Below are 20,698 nucleotides of genomic sequence, written 5' to 3' on the forward strand. Positions count from 1 at the left end.
AAGTTCTCTTTTTTCAAAATTTTGCATGGATATCTAGTTTACAGAAGTATGGATACAAATCTCACATGCTTGCGCCTTCCACCTTTGCCAATCTATTCTATCTTGCTTCACTTATCCTAAATTTAATACTTCTATCATGGGCCTTGATATTTTAGCCCCAAAGAATGATTCTCCCTTTGTCTTGCTTACTACATGATTGGCTATTTCTCTTCAAAAGTTTTCCCATAATCAAGAGGAGGGTTTAAGTAAGCTCAAGGCTTTTCTTAGTGCAATCCAATGCATTGAAAGCATGTATGCTTTGGATCTAAAGGAGTATAATAAACTATATGAAAAATTGTTTTGCAAGCTGCAGGATACTCGTATTGGAATCAAGATGTAGATGGAGTAGACATTGGATGACCTGGATGAGCTGGTAGTATCAGAGAATCAGAACTATGTTTGCATGCTCGTGTAGATAGACTATACAAAATGTATAGTACAATCACTATCGAGAAGCTAAAAGGCTATGTGGCATATCACTAGATCAACGGAAAAAAAACTCGTAGAAAAAAAATGCCCCTTCATAAGCTAACGGAACACAAGCACTACATAAAGAAATATCCCACACCCCCCCCCCCCCCCCCCCCCCCCCCCCCCCCCCCCACACACACACACACACACACACACACACACACACACCCTCTCTCTATCTATACCTCTCTCTCCTTGCACTTTTGTGGGTGGAGTTTTCTAATTCATCTTCTTCTTCCTCCTCCTCCTCCATCCCTTAACATAGTTGGCCAATAAACCCCCAACCATGTAAGCCTTCTTACGGTTTGGTCTTCAAAAAATTGGATTATAATTGCTATTGTATGGGCTTGATCTATGTAGCTGGCTTGTTCTTCATGTTTATGCACAAAAGTAGGATCCCATATTTGTTTTTTTGATACAATCTCCTTGCGAATAGCTGATACATAGACAATTGCTCAATCAGCTTTGGCGTTATAGGAAGAGGAATCTGTGAATCTTCAAGTGAACAGGTTCTCAGACCATCTTGGTGTCATCTCTACAAAGAACGGATAAGCATCTAGCAAATCATCATCAATGCCCTTGGAAGGTTCCCTTGAGGTGATCCTTGATAAGTGATCAACCCTTACTTTATTTTCTTATACTTTCTTGAAAAAACCACGAGGTTGCGTTACATATACTTCCTCAAATATATCAACATTCAAGAAAGATTTCTTACATTTGCACACTTTATTTTCTTACTTTCTTGAAAATTTCACGAGGTTGCGTTACATGTACTTCCTCAAATATATCACCATTCAAGAAAGCAGTAACAATGACTGATTGATGTATATTCCATCCAAAATGAGCTACCAATGCACATAAAAAATGAACAATAGTCAAATGAAAAGTGGAAGCAAAAGTATCTTCTTAGTCAATGCCTTTCTGTTGTGCATAACCTTTTGCACGACAAGTCTAGCCTTGTAGCGATCAACCTCACCATTCGACTTACGTTTCAACTTGTAAACCTACTTTGAAGCAATGGCCTTTTTGCTAGGAGGAAAATCACATAAATTCCATGTGTCATTCTCTGTAATTGCATCATGTTCAAATTGCATGGCACCCATTCAATTTTCTAAATTCTATGCTTCATCAAAAGAAAGAGGTTCCTCTTTATCACACAAACTAGAAAGAGCCAAAGCATAACAATCTAATGCATATGATGCATGGCGAGAACCTGAGCGAGTACGACTACACATACGTGCATCATGCAAAGTATGCACCAGCCATTTTGGCATATGCCTAGCCTCTTCATTCTCAGTTCTTTCCACATCATGTACATCCGCCTGATACATCTGCATCAGTAATAGATTGATCAATATTTTGTAAAACCTTTATACATTTGCTTCATCGGAACTTACATTTAAGTGTCCACCACTAAAAAGAAGCAACAAGGTGTCGTAAATATCCTGTGAGCTTACACTACTGTCTCTGAAATAAGAGGTGGCTCTTGTGTCATCTAAAATAGCCTAACTATATTTGCAACCCACACTTTTCATACAAAGTGTGCTTATACAACCCATGGCACAAAATGCCAAATGCAACGATTTATCACCAAAACTAAGATCATTAGGAAGAGGATGGGGTGTAGGAAGGCCTCTTTATTTTCCATGAGCTTATGGAGGTGACTAACATTTTGAAGAATAGGTGTACGCCATGTGTGCAAGAATGGTGGGTGTATAAGAGTGCTCAAAGGATGCACTTTCCCCCCCAAAAAGGAGGTAGAAAGAGCGGAGATAATAGATTTGCAATCTACACGTCGAGCTCTTTCCATAGATATGCTACATGATATGGTTTTACCTGCTAGATTTAAATTCCATTTTGGGGGGAAACTTTGAATTCAAATAAACTAGCCATTTTGCCTATTCAAATTCAAAAACTGTCCTTTGATTACTTTCTTAATACTAAAGGTTTGATCTCCTTAAACTGTCAAATAAAGAGGCCCTCCTAAACCCCATTCTCTTTCTAATGCATGAAATAGACCAAGTATTGCAAGTGCAGATACAGACAAACGGTTCTTTTTTTATCCCTGGTGCATAAAATGCATCAATAAGTGTGAAAGAACTGCCATTCATGGCATTCACCACAATCTTTCCAACTCCCTTCACCGGATAAGAGGCATTGTTGGCACAAGTGGTTATATTCTCATGAGGGACAACCTTGAGAGAGGCAAAGAAATCATGATACAAAGTAATGTAGCACCACTATCAAAGTACCAAGAATCATGTGACTCTACAACAACTGACATACATGCATCATGGACAAAAGGATCATAAGTGCACTTTGCACTAAATGCCTATTCTGCATCAATGTCAACAACACAATCTCCGTTTTCAAAAGATTCTACAGTAGCTACACTCGTAGTGGATCCAATATATTTCTTATTGGCCTCTTTTACCTTCAACTTAGGAAATTGCTTTATCAAGAAATCATTAGCCTTGCAATAATGGCAACGCATTTTCTTCTTGTCTTTTTCACCAAAATTCCCAAACAAGTTGCTGCCAGTAGAAGCATTCGATATAGGTGATTTGCAACTTACTGCAGAAACATGAGAAGTGACTGCATTGCTATTACCACCTTTTCTTTGAGCAACAACAAAAGCCTGTCCAACTGTGCGATGTTTAGCCTTGTTTTTTCTTGAAAGTGGCTCCTATAACAAAAATATGCATAATGTGTCATACTTGAAAGCTTGAGGGTTTCCTTGGGTCATAATTCTTCAAGTACTAGCAACGTATGATAAGAGTCTAGCAACGCATCGCATCAGGAAAAGTTTGGACTCAAACTTGGGCCTTGTAAGAAATGCCATGTCAACAATCATAGAGCCAGTTAATGGAAAATTCATTTTCTCCCTTTTCATATATGTTTTTTCAAAAATCCAAAGAGATCCCTCATTACAAGGTACATTTATAAAGAAACTCAAAAGTAATCCAATCATGATAACACTTCATTGTTTGCGATGACTAAGATTTGAACGACTAAGAATTCAATGCCGAATATCTCAATCTTTTGGATTTTGAAAAACTAGGCTCGGCTTTCTCAGCTCATTCTTCCCCCCCATTCCGTCCTGCGTGCTCTCGCGTGCAAATATTTAATTTTGTTTCTTCCATTGCTCTCACCTCCTTTTGCAGCCAATTTTGATTAGTCATGTCTCAGTAAATGCTTATTCCTTCTCCACATAGGACTTCTATGAGGAATTAGAGAGATGTGTATCGTATGCACTCACGAGAGTATGAGCCCCGTTGTAAGAAAAATAAACAAAACACCACATCTGAAGCTTTGAAGGAGAACTTTAGATCACAAGGCATGAGACACGTGGAACTTTGGATGGATGGCAAAATGTATTCTAGGCATCCTATCACAAACTCCAATCCCCTTCAAGGATATAACCTCTTTGGTGAACTATGTGGGAGATCGTCACAATGGCTTGTATGGCTAAAGCAATCGACCGCAAGAAATGGTGTTCTACAACGAGAGAGAGACAATGCATACAAGGAGAATGTGAGCTTACATTACAAAGTCATGCAATATGCTCAACAACATCAAGGTAGTAAGGAGATGATCAACTTAGCTAATACAAAAACCTAGAGAAAAAAAAACAACTCTAGGTATTTTGACAAAGAGAAAGAAGACTAAGAGACATTGAGGACCTAAAGGTTGTCTCATGAGGAATTAAGAAAAGAATGCAAGCCATCAAGTAAGTTCATCTATCCTTTTTAAGTTTATATTCATAAGCTCTCATACATATCTCTTACTTTTGACATGCATTCCCAAATCTTTGCTCCACCTCAACAAGGAAGTGAAGGACATCACTCAGCTCGTTATTGGCTCATATTGAATATGAAAAAAGTTGTTGGCCTCTTAGATGAAAAGCGCTATGGTAAGTTCGTTACCAAATGGATTGAAAAACTTTTCAAGGAGCACCAACTCTATGCATGGTGTTGGGTATGCAACCCCGAGTTCGGTGGTGATCAGTTGTCAACCCATGGGAACAAGCCTCATAAGGCATGCAGGTCAGGTCAGTGTAGATTCGAGTGTTGCATGGCAAGTTTGGCTACATATAATGTAAGGCTTGTTATTTTAAAATATATAATCAAATCAATCATAGAGTGTAATTTGTTTTTCAAGGCATCGAATTCTCTCTCTCTCTCTCTCTCTCTCTCTCTTAACTCTCGTTCTCTGCAGCACCCTCTTCTCCTCTCCAAGACTCCTCTCAGGCAGCATCCTCCTTAGGCCTGCAACCCCATCAACTGGTATTAGAGCTGCCGGTTTTGTTCTAGGGAGACTTGCAGTGAATCATGTGCTGAATCAGCCCAAGGCAGGCGCTTTTCTTACGACATGCAAGACAGAGCCTTGTGGAAAATTTTTGGCAGCATAGGCTCAACATTAGAAGTTTCAACAGCAGCCAGTACCTGCTGTCACCTCACAGGCTATTCAAAATGCCCAAGGGGGAGACATCACAATCGCCTCAAGGGCGGCACAACCCTAAATACCGCCTCTGCATCTCGAAACGCTGCAACAGACACATGCAAAGTCGGCAGTTCTACAGATGCTCTAAGTTGCAAGCACCTAGTGCCATTGGAACGGTTTGCTACAGTGAGCTTTTTCTCAAATTGCCATTGCGCTGTTTGAAGATGTTTATTTTAAAATTTTGTGTTCATACTTTAATAAGTGGCCATACCTATTTTAAGCTTTTGACCTTAAGCAAGGGCTTATTCACCCTCGATCATCCATGCTCATTCGTAGATCACCAAGTGCTTGTGAAGATAACCTATAGGTGCTCGCCTTTCAACAAGCTTATCAAAACGCTGGTTTGGAGCAGTCCTCTGCTACATTATATCAAAAGGTTATATTGTATAGGCCTCAACAAACAATAGTATACTGAAGCAATATTGTAGAGGGTTGTTCCACTTTCACAAACATCTCAAAATGCAACTACAAATTAGTGGCCTACCAAGGATGCTTGGACAAATTCTTATGACAAAGCAACATGGATCGGATGGAAAGCTAGTGTTGCTTCGAGCACTCGGTATATTAGCAACACAACTTACAAAAACTATTTTTCATGTTAAGTATCATAGTTTTGTTCATCAAAGTTTGTCTTTTGTCAACAAAAGCGGTCAAATCCTTCTTTTAGTTTATCAATTGTCAGGTATTGCCATGTCCCAAAATTTTGTATGGGTTATAGACACTGCCACATAAAAAGTGGTAAGACTACCCTTTTTTGTTTGGTTGAGTTTTTGTTTGTCTCACACTGATGGTTGTTTGAGGGAAGTGCACACACACACCTATGCTATAGTCAAGGGGGGGACTTCTACTCATGGTTTCAGGTGATTGGACTTTGCCATGGTCTGTATCAAGTCCATAGTCAGTAGTTTGGGCTTGAGGGGGTGGGGGGGGGGGGGGTTGTTGGGTATGCAAGCCTGAGTTCGGTGGTGATTAGTTGTCAACCCGTGGGAACAAGCCTCATAAGGCATGCAAGTCAGGTTCAGTGTAGAGTCGAGTGTTGCATGGCAAGTTTGGCTACATATAATGTAAGGCTTGTTATTTTAAAATATATCATCAAATCAATCGTAGCGTGTACTTTGTTTTTCAAGCCATCGAATTCTCTCTCTCTCTCTCTCTCTCTCTTTCTCTCTCTCTCTCTCTTAACTCTCGTTCTCTGCAACACGCTCTTCTCCTTGCCATGACCCCTCTCAGGCGGCATCCTCCTTAGGCCTGCAACCCCATCACATGGGACGTTCATTCAATTTTGAATGAAGCCAATATTTTAAATAAAGGATATGTTGCCATTTACAAGTATGTAACTTCATTTGCAACGCTACTCCAATACATTTAGATTATTAGGGCATTGGGAAATCAAATGATGTAGCCACAACGATTACACATGAGTATTGGCATTGCCAATGTGCTCCCTTGACTTGTTTTCACTCGTGCAACATTCCTTTGCATTCTAATAGGACACTTAGCTACTCGATGTGGTCGACCACATTTCTAGCATTAAAGAGGTGATATCCTGGCAATGATATTGATATTTTGGGCTGCAAGAGCAGTAGGTTGATGTACACGCTTGACTTGTCCCCAATGGTCCTCCATGTAGTACTAGAGACACCCCCCAAAGGTATCTACTCCATAGGTGATACCAGGGTCTGTCATCTTCGTAGTCCAAATATTGTACCAGATGGCTCACAAACCACTTGGTTCATAGGGATAACTCTCGGATGCAGTCGCACTAGAGGTGTCATAATAATCAATATCTAATTCTCCTAAATGATTTTCTCATATTAAACTGATCATTTAATGTGGGGAAGTGCCAAGGGAGAAAAAGCTAGAATATTGGTTAAGCTAGCAGACCGGCCACAGTAGGGATCCAAAGGAGGGAAAATAGGGATCCAAAGGGGGGGCCATCTGCAAAAGAGCCATGTGAAACAATGGGCCAAAAAGACCCTAAGGTTCAGCCCATTAAGACTTCCAAAATGCTAAGGTTCCAAAATTCAAAGGTTGTGTCCAAAGGTCAACCCTAGGGAAAATTGGATGCTTAGTGTGTGCCCTAAAAAGTCTTTGCACATCCCTACATGGGAGGGGGCGAGCCCCAAAGCTAGGGGATGAGAGAGAAAGCCACACACACACACACAGGCTCCCTTTACACAAAGGGAATGAGGGACACATGTCAGCTCCCTAGGCCAGATGCCCACAAGGTGTGCCCAATTCCTATTGGAAGACCCTTGAAGTGGACCAATGAGAATTAAGCTAGAGTAAATCTAGTTTAATTAATTTAAAAACATTTAATAAAAGAAACCAATGAGAATTAAGTCTCCTAGAAGACTATTGGGCAGTCTCCCAAGGGGTCCAATGAGCATTCAGGAGCCCCATGGCTTGCCTGATTCCTATTGGCCAGGAGGCAAAGGGGTCCAATGAGAGTTTAGTTTAATTATTTAATTACCTAAAGCTCTCACAAAAGGGGAAAGGGGGACACATGTCAGAAGGCTATCACTTATGCTGCTTAATTCCTATTGGCTTGACCTGGGGAGGTCCAATGAGGCAAAGGCCAGACCTAATTAGCAGCTAGGGCTCGCCCAAGAGAGAGGGGGGGCTGATTTTTGCTTGGCATTGACACACACACACTCACACTTGACCATGTGTGAAGGAAGAATACTCTATCTCCTCCCAAGCTTTAATGGAGAGCTCATCACCTACTCCAAGCTTGTGAGATAGAAGCCTACATCAACACTCTCTTGGCATATGGATGCAAATCCAACCAAGAGCCAAGCTTCAATGCATGCTCATCTTCTCTACCAAGCTAATTACTAAGCTAAGCTATGCTAATATGAGTGATTATGTGAGGAGATGTACATCTTTCTTGTAAGATACTTCTTTTTCTTCTCAATCTACTCTCATACCCTGCTAGCTCTCACCATCTTCGAAGGTGTGTGAGGTCTTGGGTCTGAGAACGGGGATAATTCAAGTTGTGTTTGATTAAGTGTTTTGCTTGGTGTATGAAGCTTCCATCTTCATTGCACTAGCTAGTCTTGAAGGAACACAAAGAATTGTATTGTACAATGTCTCTCTTGATGGGAGAAACCATAATACAAAGCCTTTTGGAGGGGGGACCGGCTCCATGCAAATCCGGTCCTCAACTGTTGTCAATAGCTTAATTGCTCTCTCTTTTGAAAGTATTGTCGATGCTATCTAACTAGGTGTTATGCTTTTTGTTGCTCTCTCCACCCAAGCACTCTTGTAATTCTCATTAGGAATCTATTCTAATGAAATGCCCACTATGTTCATGCTAATTTCCGCTACACATAAGATTTTAGGCCATTAAATGTTACAAGAGGGGATAATGGTGTGGTTTGTTTTGGATAACATTTTGGGTTCTAGGGACCATATACTACGATGGTTGCTCAATGGGTGGACCAGGCATTAATGCAGGAACTCGAGGCGAGTCCGTCCAAGCTAAGGGTGGTCTATCTTCCATTATGTGTTTAAGCACTAGGCAATCCTTAGCTTGATGTCTATACCTACCACACATATTTCAAGTCCCGTTAAACTTCATTCTAAAGGTAGGGCATTCACTGGTGCTATGTGGTCCCAAGAAAACATAGCACCATTGTTGCTCCCTTCTCGGATACATATGATTATTTTGTGGGGTACAATTAACTCTAAGGCTTTCATGGATAGCCTTGGTGAGATTGGCCAAAGTCATCTCATATATATTTTGCTCTTTCATGATTGGCTTTAGTGTCATCGGCTCATGCCTTGCAAGCTGGTAGGCTTTGGCTCAACAAACACTCTTTCTCCTTCAATCATTAGATTGTCTTCCAATTGGATTGCATTGGTGGTGAATGCTTCCCAAGTAGTGATACCTCTAATGACTAGAACATTATAGATATCCTCATGTTGCTGTCCCCTAATGAATCTATTGAGCAGTTGGTTATTGTTGAAATGCTCATTTGGATTACAATGAGAATTCAAAATCTTCAAGCAATTAATAAAGTCTCTCACTGACTCACCTTGCTCCCATTGGGATTTTTGGAGCTGAGATGCGACGCTCCAAAGCACTCCCTCTTGTATATGCTCTTTCAAGAACAATCTCCTAAGAGTAGGATAGTGCATGCACTCTTCATTCCTGAGGGTTCTATACCAATCCCCTGCCTTCCCACTTAGAGTCAAGCTTAAAGACTTGCAATTATGTATTTCATTGTGCTCTTCGAGATAATTACATACGTGCTCAAATACCTCAATTTGATTTCTAACATCTTTGTCTCCATTGAAATTTATGTGTGATCTTGGCCGCTTGTACGGCCTTACTTCTAGGCTCTCTATCAGGCATGCTACGTATATTTTTAGCAATAGATCGACCGATAGCTTGAGAAAACGTTTCCAAGTCACCTAGGTGACCAAGTATAGTGGGGAGAGGCACTCCCGAGATTGCATGTGGAATGGGGGTTGGCATTGGGTTTTACATATGGGCGATCCTTGGGTTCCAATCTTGATATGATGTTGCACCATGTGGTGGCCCAAGGGTCATATGTGTGGCGTTGGGCATAGTAGACACACGATATGACATGTTAATGCTAGCTGGTATGGATCCACCGAAATAAGGGCTTGGATAGGGTGGTCGTGGAGCGTAATCTGTCGAAATAATTGGAATTGTAGGAGCTACATGGGCATGAGGGCCAACAAGTACATATGATTGATATACACTTGTAAATATTGTTGTAGACACTGTGATACTAGGTAGCAATGCTTTACTAATGAATGAGGTCCAGGGTGTACTTTTTGCCATGCTCATTATTGAGATATGCATAGTAGCCATAGTGTCTTCGAGGGAAAGATTAGGTAAATTTGGAAAGGTAAAACTATTGCTTGTGGGCTCAGACTATATTGAGATTCCAGGTGAAACAACATATCAAGGATCCATGGGACTTACTGAGGGAGTCTACATTTGTGATAAAGTCGGTTGTTTGGCCTTTATCGTATCCAAGAATCTCATAGGACACGTCAAAGGAATATTAATTCCCTAATTTTGCCTCTCCAATTGGACAACCCCATGGATGACATCACAGACCATCCATTGCCACTCCTTTAGACTTCTGGCACTAGACGTGGATTGTACAACCTCTAACCAGCCCACATGGTATGTGCAGCCCATGTACAGGTTGGTCAAACTCTCGGTTTTTAGATCATACTCCCAATTTTCATTGAGAAATACCACCTCTAAGCTTGGAGTGCTAGAGATTCTCCTCGAAGTGGAGGCATTATGGATCCCTATGGTTTGACTTTCAATAAATGATAATTTGGGGGCACTTGGTTGCTCAACTGGCATGATTGTTATCATAGGGACCTTTGATTTCATGGCTTGGCATTGTTCTATTATACGTAGGCTCTCGATTTCCCTCTCCTAGCTGCTTGCATATATTGTTCGACCTCTTGTACTTCAACAAGACTCCTTCCATCGGGTAGTAGACTTCAAAGGGTGATGGCTTGGTAGGGCCACTAGTGAATGCAGGGGGTAGGATATCAACATGGACACTCTTGGGGAGTATAGGGTCTACATGAGAAGTGAAAGGCAAATCTACCTCCTCGTTGCCTTTGTTTACTTCACTAGCTGTAGGCCCTGAACGAGTGGCTCGACTAATGGTTTCCATTAGGGGACTAAACACACTAGCACTTGGTTGTGGGGCCAAGATAGGTACACTTTGGTTTGTATTTTTGAGATATGGGGTAGGGTGTCTCTCCATCATGTCAAAATCAGAGGAAGACTCACTAGACACCGCGATGTGCGGGTCTTGGGTTGCACTACATCATGGTCCCAGCCGAAGGCTCGGAATCTAACATGGGTGGATAATGGGTTCCTGTGTAATTTGAGGCACTCTCTAATTTCTCACACTCTAGCACTTGTCCAGAGCGTAAATACATGTGATGTGTGTACCCTAAAAGTGTTGACAAGTACCTGAAGAGGCCTTGTCGTTTGGTCATTTTTACTTGATTTTTTTTTGGTTTTTTCTAACCCTTTTCTATGTGAGTGATATGGAATAGGTCATGTGATAGCTTGAAATGAGCATATTGTTCAAAGGAATGTGGCGTGCTTTACAACACACGATTCATCTATTGAAAGCTCTTGTAACCTCCAAAATAGTTGATTTCCACTTGGGTATTTAGGCACAAGAGGGAAAGTCTAAAGGAAGCTAGTGGAGGGAAAAAGTGAAGCTTAGCTCCCACATTATTTCTTTTGCCCTTGAGAAGTGGGGTATATATATAACATGAGACATATTCCTTCACTTGAAAGGAAGCTATGGAGGACCCTACTTCCTATATATATAAATCAAGACCGAGGCCGAGACCGAGGCCAATGGGCTCTTTCTTTTTCTCACCTACATGGGTCTAGTTGGAGTCGTTTTTTTTTTGTTTTTTGCCAATTCAAAAAAGAATACAACTAATTACAGGACGTTTCTAATTTTTTCTCTTTCTATTTTAATTGGTTCTCAAAGATATTAATCAAAACTTGACAAAAATAACTTCAATTAGCAGAACTTCTCAAAGCCGAAGTTTATAGAAAAACAAAATATAGGCAACATTGCCATATAGTAAAATCTAAACAGAATGCTCGATTACCCAAAAAAATAGAACAACATGCTTCAACGCATCCATATCTACACAGATAGACAACACACACACACACACTTCCCATCCTTCCAAACATGCAAAAAAATTACCTCAACATAGATGCAAGCTGCAGTTGGATCTTGATGCAGAGCGGCTTCTCGACAACACTGCCAAAAATGTCAATTGCAAGGAGTGTTACCAATGCCGTGTGCAAGCCATAGGGGCTGCAAGCACACAAACAAGCTCTACGACTACAGGTGGTGTGTCACTTACCTCCTGTCTTGCTGCCGTTGAGGGAATCCTGCACGCATTGAGAGGAAGAAGCTGCCACTACTACCGTCCTCCTCGATGTTTTCGTACTCGCTACTGCTTAATTGTCTATGCTCTCTCTCTCTCTCTCTCTCACACACACACACACACACGCACACACACACACACACACACACACACACACACACACACACACACACACACACACACACACACACACACACACACACACACACACACACACACACACACACACACACACACACACACACACACACACACACAGATAGCCAGGAGGATAAGGCAAGAGATCAGTTTCATACATATAAAAAAACTAGGTTTGAAACCTTAAGTAAGGGTCCTCGCTTTCACATACGAGCGCCCACATTCGGCGAATCAACACTAAATAAGTTTGGTGTGTAATTTGGTGCGCCTCTCATCGGCAATCACCAACCTTTGATCCTAAACCTATGGGACTGACAAGCCAGACCCATGACTCAATATGAGCTGAAAGTTAACAACGACTATGACATCCATCCCCATGTCACGTTGTGGTGCAACAAAAAACTATTGCGCAACAATGCAAAAATTAGGTATATCTGTGATAGAGCACCCTTTAGGTCGTGTTGTGATGCGGCACAGTGCAATAGGTCTATAGACAATACAGAGGGTCTCCTCCCATGTCTTGTTGTGGCATGACAAAGAAATGCCATGCTAAAACATGATAAGAGAATATACCTATGCTAGAGTACCCTCCCCTTGCATTGTTGTGCGATAAAAAAGAAGGCAATTCACAATGTGAGAGGGTAATTTAGGGACTAGATCCCTTCACTACATCGTGTTTTGTCGTGACAATTTCTTTGTCATGCCACAACACAATTAGGGGGTATGCCTACAATAGAGTACTCTCCATGTCTCGCGGCTGTGTGACAAAACAATGTTGTACCACAACGTAAGAGAGAGGGCTGCATAAAAAATGAACTCGATACTCTCGAATTGTGGTGCAACAATTTCTTGTCATGCCACAACGTGATATGCCTATAGCCAATGCATAGAGTGTACCCCATGTTGCCTTGTGGCATGGCAAAAGAATGTCACACCGCAATGCGATAAGAGACTATACCTATGATAGAGTACCCTCCACCTCACATTGTCACATGACATTAAAAATGTCTTGCCACAATGCCAAGGGGAGATCTGCAGACTAGATCCCCTCACTACCTCACATTGTGCTGTGATAATTTCTTTGACATGCCACAACACGAACTAAGTGGTGATGTTGATTGAGACCCCTCCATATCGCGTTGTATTGTGGCAAGCATGCCACCCCAGAGTCAACATGCATGACGATGCCATGTGTCCTTCATGCAGATGGTGCACACTTCCCAAGGAAAATCATCTCCCACAATCAACAAGGCTAATAAATGTAGTCGTCACTTTTTGAATTATCCCATAATTGTAAAGATGATGGTTTATGTCCATATATAACATCTCTTTTTTTGTAGAAGCCGTTGTTGGGGTAAGAACTCTGTACCCCCCACCCAGAGCCACCTTTGCCGCTTTTTCTCTCTTATTGCTCATTTTTCTCCTTTTGATTCCAAATTCCTCTTCTCCATAAAATTTGAGCTTTTCATGGCTTGCATGAAATAGACAGTGAGGAAAGTATACACGCAATCCAAGAAGCCAACTTCTTCACATATTGTAGAAAACAATTTGCCTAATTTACACGCAAATATTTGGAGTCAAAGGCATGAGTAGAACTATGGCGTTCTACTAGAGCTCTGCAAACTCCATATGCATATTTCACTAGCTATCCCTCATTGAAATTTTCCAAGGGAACTATGTGCTTACAACCCATGCCCACAAAGTGATAATGATGCCCAAGGATATCAATTCCTTAAGGCTCTTGTGGTTTAGGTATGATAAGACGCTTGTGTCAATGACAATATCCCACCAATAGGAAAATGGACAACATTTTTATAATTCCACTGATTAGTAAAGTGAGGATACTGGAAGTGAGTACCACCTAGCACAATTATGGCATGCATGTTGTCTTCCAGTTGGATTTCATTGGTGGTGATTGCTTCCCAAGTAGTGATACCTCTAATGACTAGGCCATTATAGATATCCCTATGTCACAGTCCCCTAATGAATCTATCGATCAATTAATTACTGTTGAAACACTCATTTGGATAAGAACAAGAGTTCAAATTCTTTAAGCGACTAATAAAGTCTCTCACCAACTCACCTTCCTCCTGTTGGGCTTTTTGGAGTTGAGAGGATACACCCCAAAGAACTCCCTCTCCTATGTACTCTTTCAAGAACAATCTCCTAAGAGTGGGATAGTGGATGCGCTCTTCATTCCTTAGGGTTCTATACCAATCCCTTCCCTTCTCACTTAGAGCCAAGCTTAAAGACTTGCACTTATGTAGTTCATTGTGCTCTTCCAAGGAATCAAATACGTGTTCAAATACCTCAATATTATTTCTAAAATATCCATCTCCACCGAATTTTTGTGTGAGCTTGACTACTTGTACTACTTTGCTTCTAGGCTCTCTATCAGGTGTTCTACACGTATTTTTAGCAATAAATCGACCAATAGCTTGAGAAAGTGTTGCCAAGTCACCCAAGTGAGCAAGTATAGTGGGTAGAGGCACTCCCAAGTCTGCATGTGGAATAGGGGTTGGAATTATGTTTGGCATATGGGTTGTCCTTGGGTCCAAGGCTTGGTACGACATTGCGCCATGCAATGGCCCAAGGTTAATATGTATGGCCCTAGGCCTAATAGATGCTAGCCGATATGGCTCCACTGGAATAAGGGCTTGGATAGGGTGGTCGTGGAGCATAAGCTATTGAAACAATTGGAGGTGTAGGAGCTACATGAGCATGAGGGGAAACATGTACATATGATTGATACACACTTGTAGGTAATTTTGTAGGCAATGTGCTATGAAGGATCCATCGGTCTCATCGAGAGAGTTTCCATTTGTGATTGTCGTTAGCGGAAACCTCAGCCTCTTTTATTGGTCCTCATTCAGCCACAACATTTAAGCTGTCTTCATTTCTCTCATTTGTTTCTTTAGAATCAACAGGTGATTGAGTTATTATCTTGGCTTGGGCTGACATATCTAGTGGAGGTTCCATAAGCATTTGAGCAGTCTCAATCAATAAGCTTTTGGCACATCTCAAATCTCAACTTCTCCAACTCCTAATTAGGACAAGTCATCCACCATTGCTCGATCGTATGGCAGTTCTCTAGTCTCGCTTCATATGCCTTTAGAATTGCTTCCAATGGCTTGAAATTTTTATTGACTAAGATGAAAACTCTTAAACTAGCATCTTTTGGCTCTACTCCGCTTGGCTTTTGTTCCATTTTGGGTATTTCTTCTAGTATCAAACTAGACAAAGATCTTGTCGATTGCTATAATTGTTCTCAAGCTTGTGATAGCTCAAATGTAGCAGCCTTTAGCTTCCTATGGTAGTGAACTCTAACTCTATCTCTCATAATTTTCTTTGTTGATGTCACACTCACAAATTTGTTAGAGTCATCACTACTTTTCTCACTTTTTGCTTTTTGCTTCACTTGCGCTCTTGTTACCACCTTCAATGGCACTCTCACATCTAAATCAAAATCACTTGAAGAGGGCATGACCTCTACAATGTTCACCGTTGATTTTCCTTCCTTATCTGGGTTCTGAAGACAATCTTGATACAAATGTTTTCATCCACAGTCATCACAATGTCCACAATCACTACTAGCCACATTAGGAACATTGTTTGCATAATTAGCTTGGTTGGTTGGGAAAATTTTAGGCAAATGGTCTCCTTGACCTTTGAAACAAGGTCCTAGGGTTCTTTTTTGTCTCGGTTTTTCTGTACAGATGGTCTCTAGAGATATGTGTTTTGTTTGACCTCTCCTTGATTAGTTATGAACATTAGTGTTCCCTGACTTTACGTAAGCTCTTTGCTTGGAGATACATCACCTATTCTTGATTGAGAATTACTAGAGGATATGTGTTTTGTTTGACCTCTCCTTGATTAGATATGAATATTAGTGTTCCCTGACTTTACGTAAGCTCTTTGCTTGGAGATACATCACCTATTCTTGATTGAGAATTACTAGAGGATGAAGCGATATTCTTGTGGTCAAATGACTCCATGATCACTAATGGGTGGGGGTCATATGCATGGTGGTACCCATAGATTTCCTCTTCATAATGCGTATGTATCGACACTAAGGCGTTCTTTTCTGGGTATTGGTCTGGATACACATACCTCATAGCTGCTTGGTCTCCTCCTAGTAGTGGTGGTTGGTGCCCCAACAGTGGTCTCGACCTATCAACTCCTGGATGTGGATTTGTTGGTCATAATATATATCTCAGTGGTGGTGGTTCTGGCCTATTTGTTGATATGAGGATTCGCTGGAGGGTTAGGCTAGTACTGTCGGTTAGGCTAATAAGGACTTTCCCTAACTTGACTCCTATTGTAGTAGCATTCATTGGTGGTATGATTTGTCAACTTCTTCTCAATGGCACACCACTTTTGTTTTGGATATTGTTGTGGCAACACAAGACACTGATGTGTCATTTGATGATCTTCTCCACATGTCAAGCAATATCTTAATGGCGGTACAATGTCTGATCCATTCTCTTCAGAAGTTCATGTGTAAGATGATCCATATTCAATTGTTGTGCATCGGTGTTTTCCTCACTATATTTGCATCAATACTGCATGGTAGAAAGCCATGCCCACAAAAGGTGAACGCAATTCAAAACATGAAAGAAACATGTACAACTATAAGTGAAGCTAGTCATCCTAGGTGTTCCTTAGATGCGGACTTACAAAGCAGTTCCAGATTGGCAAGAGGATACTTTAATGTTCAAACTTACATCTATTCCACTATACTAAAGAGTATCTATGCACACTGTAGCAAACATAAAAATTATGCACTACCAATATGCAGATCTGCTGAATCTCGAACCTTAGCGTTTCTACATGCGAACACACTCTAACTCCAAAACGGGGGTCGAATTGCGCCCAAAATTAATCTCAATAAACAAATCCAAAATATATTTTTTATGTTTGAAAAGAGTCACTAAAAGCGTGTAGTCTATCTATAAACTGGAAGATACCACTTACACCTAAACCAGCGATATGTTTCCTCCAATTTGGACCGCATTTTTCTTGTAAAGTGGCTAACATTACAAAAAAATTAAACCTCTATAAATTACCCAAGCAACCTCCATTCATATATATGTGTTATTATAGATGAAAGCAAGGTCCTATCAATGTTCTCAAGATTACCCAACACCCAAGGGTTAGATACACATTTAACAGTCTCAAAAATTCCTAGTTTTGCTAGCCTACGTCATGACATTGTCTGCCTAGAAAAGAATCCAAGTTTTATGCAAAGATCTTGTATCCAAGCTAGTTAAACTAAAGGGTACGTTTATGGTTTTCAATAAGTGAAAGGAAAAGCTAAAATCTGTTAGATCAACCCCGCCATTTTTGGTAAGTTGACCCTAGACTTTCTCTTCCAAGTTTGGCTAGGCCAAAGTAGTTGCTTTTGTGAAGTTGGGAAAGTTAGTGTGTGTATACTTGCGTCCTTATCAAGCACAAATCTAAAGAGAAGGGGGACTAGTTCTTTCAAGAAAGACAAGGGGGACATGTGTTTGCATAAGGATTAAGTTGCAGTTTAAGCCTTTACTTCTTGTTGGACACATTGTAGTCATTCCATATCAATACTAATGGTAAGTTTGCATGAATACAAAAGGAGGGGCTCGTTAGATTTTTTTTTCTCTCTCTCTCTCTCTCTTCCTCAATCTCACACTCTCAAGTGCTCAAGAGTGTCTAAGCCAAAGTTCTAACACTCCCTCTCACATGGGTGCTCAAGAGTGAGTCTCTATGCTGAAAATTTTATCTGTGGATGCAAATCCAAGCAAGTGAAAGATCTCCTTCTTCTTCATTATCTCTACTAGTCTATTATGCTAAGATGTGCTAAGAGCTTGCTTGTGGTGTAAGAATATACAAAGTACAATTTCTCTTGCTTGAGAAATACTTCTTTCACCCTCATCTACCTCTTGCCCTGTAATTATTTCTCCTCGTTGGGGTGTTTAGGGCTTGGGAAGGAGGGTTACACCATGGAATTTTGAAGAACACCATCTTCTTGGTTTGAGGAAAGATTCAAAAAAGCACAAGTTGTGTTGTAATCAAATCTCTCTTTGAGAGAAAATGATAATACAATGACCTTTTGGAGGGGATTCATGTTTCTGGCTGACCTTTTTGGATCGTATTTTTTGTTGAGCTAGCTACTAAGCTAGGAGTTCATGACTTCAAGATGGGGGATGTGGGCAAAGTTGATGGAGATCTCACAAGGCAAGAGGCCTAAGTCACTCCATTGATTGAGAAGCCAAGGCTCCAAGTCAAGCTTAAAGATGGTATCCCCATGGTTTGATCGCATGGTTCCCACTACGAAGTTTCCTGAGAGAAAAGTCCTCTTTTTTTTGTAGAGGCAAGGATGTTGCACTTGATGTAAATAGTGAAGGAAACACTATACCAATTGTATAGACTCAAATTTTAGACAAATTAATGAAAAGTTTTCTTTCTTGTTACATGGTTTTTGTCAAGTAGTCTGAGAAAGATGCATGTATTCCTAATGAAGTTAAAAATGAATTAAAGAGGAGTTATAATTCTCTAGTTTCCTAAATGAGTCTCACGATGTGTTTATGGATGACATTCCTGGGGATCTAACTCCCAAAAGGGGACAAGATGATCATTCCATAGAACTTCTACATAGTAGTTCATGTCCTAGTAAACCTCCTTATCGAGTCTCACTAGCTCAACAAGATGAGATTATGAGACAGGTGAATGAGCTTGTGGAAAAAGGGATGGTCAGGCATAGTTCATCTCCATTTTGTTCACCAGATCTACTAGTACAAAAGAAAGATAGTACATATAGAATGTGTGTGGACTATTGGGCGCTTAATCAAATAACCATAAAAAATAGATTTCCTATTCCCAATATAAAAAATCTATCCAATAAGCTACAAAGATCTACCTACTTTAGTAGAATAGATCTCAAAAGTGGTTATCATCAAATAAGGATTGTACCTGAAGATATTCATAAGACGGATTTTCGTACAACCTTTGGCCTACATGAATTCTTGATACTCTCTTTTGGACTTACCAATGCGCTAGTCACCTTTAATCCAATGATGGAGAGGCTCTTTAGACCTCATCAAAGCTTCACAAGAATTTTCTTTGACGACATTATCATTTACTTCAAGTCTATTGAGAAACATAAGCAACATCTTCAAGTAATATTTCAAGTTTTGAAAGATGATAAGCTTTATATATATCAAAACAAAAGTGAGTTTTTCCTAAAGGAGATTCGATATCTAGTCATATTATTTCCCAATCACGGATTGGAATGGACCCCAAAAAGCTAGGAGATAATAAAAGGATGGCCCATGCCAATGAATCTACAAGAATTGAGAAGCTTCATAAGAATGTGTGCATACTACAGACACTTCATAGAAAAATTCTCATTTATAGTAGGGCCATTGTATGATTGACAAAAAGGAACATTAAATTTGTGTGGAATACAAAAGAGAATAAATATTTTGAATATTTAAAGGTAAATCTTACCTCTCAACTAGTGTTAATATTATTGAACATTTTAAAGCTTTTTGAAGTCCAGTGATGCCTATAGACAATGCCTTGGAGCTGTGTTTCTTCAAGAAGGGCATGCCATAACATACAAAAGTAGGAGATTGGATGACCAAGAAAAGAATCTAGGTAGATATGAAAAAGATATGCTAGTTATTTTATATGCTCTAGATGCATGGAAGCATTATCTCCTAAGCACTCCATTTATTTTGTGCACAAATAACCAAAGTCTTAAATTTCTTGACACAAACTAAATTAAGTGATTTTTTTGACACTGTGAGCGGGATGGAAACACACACAACGCCTCTATAATCACCCTACACACACACACACACACACACACACACACACACACACACACACACACACACACACACACACACACACACACACACACACACACACACACACACACTATGGGGCACCACTCGGCTTACACAACCCACCTGGCCAAGATAGGGAACACACCGATGGAGTGTGGACCTTGGATAAGCAGTTTATGGCCAAAACAGGCTCCAAAAACAACAAAAACTCAGTTGCGGTTGTTCCTCCTCTTCTCTCCACACTTTGCTTGTTTTTTTCAGTGTTCACACTTCACTTTATCCGTTGGGCACCTTTGCCCTTTTGATCGACCTCAAATGGACCCCGAACATGCCAAAAAATGGCCACGCGGTGCATTTTTGTCACCCTTCTACATCCATCTGCACACTTGACACTCAACTTTTCTCAATAATGCATCCCGCAATCACGTGAAGTGGCCCCCAAATATAGTTCTCATGATGACCTTTTTGCATAATTCATCAGAAAAAAAAAACCCACGTTGTGTCCATACTTATCCACGTGCAAGTCTTGATCCCATTCGTCCTCCTGACGCCACTAGATGCCACTTGACGCACCTGCTTACCTCATGGCATCGGCCCGCGGATAGCTCCCTTGAGAAGTTTTATGCTCTACCAACTCCTCATTATTATAGAAAAATACACTAATACTGGTGACGATAAAAATCGATGTACTATGTACACGCTGTCCTACCTGTACACATGTGGGCCCTACGTAACCACCTGGCTCTGGAAAATGGGCAATCCTTTATTCGATGCACCATGCATGTGTA

This window comes from Adiantum capillus-veneris, chromosome 7, assembly GCF_014529385.1.
Source record: "Adiantum capillus-veneris isolate H3 chromosome 7, ASM1452938v2, whole genome shotgun sequence".
NCBI lineage: Eukaryota > Viridiplantae > Streptophyta > Polypodiopsida > Polypodiales > Pteridaceae > Adiantum > Adiantum capillus-veneris.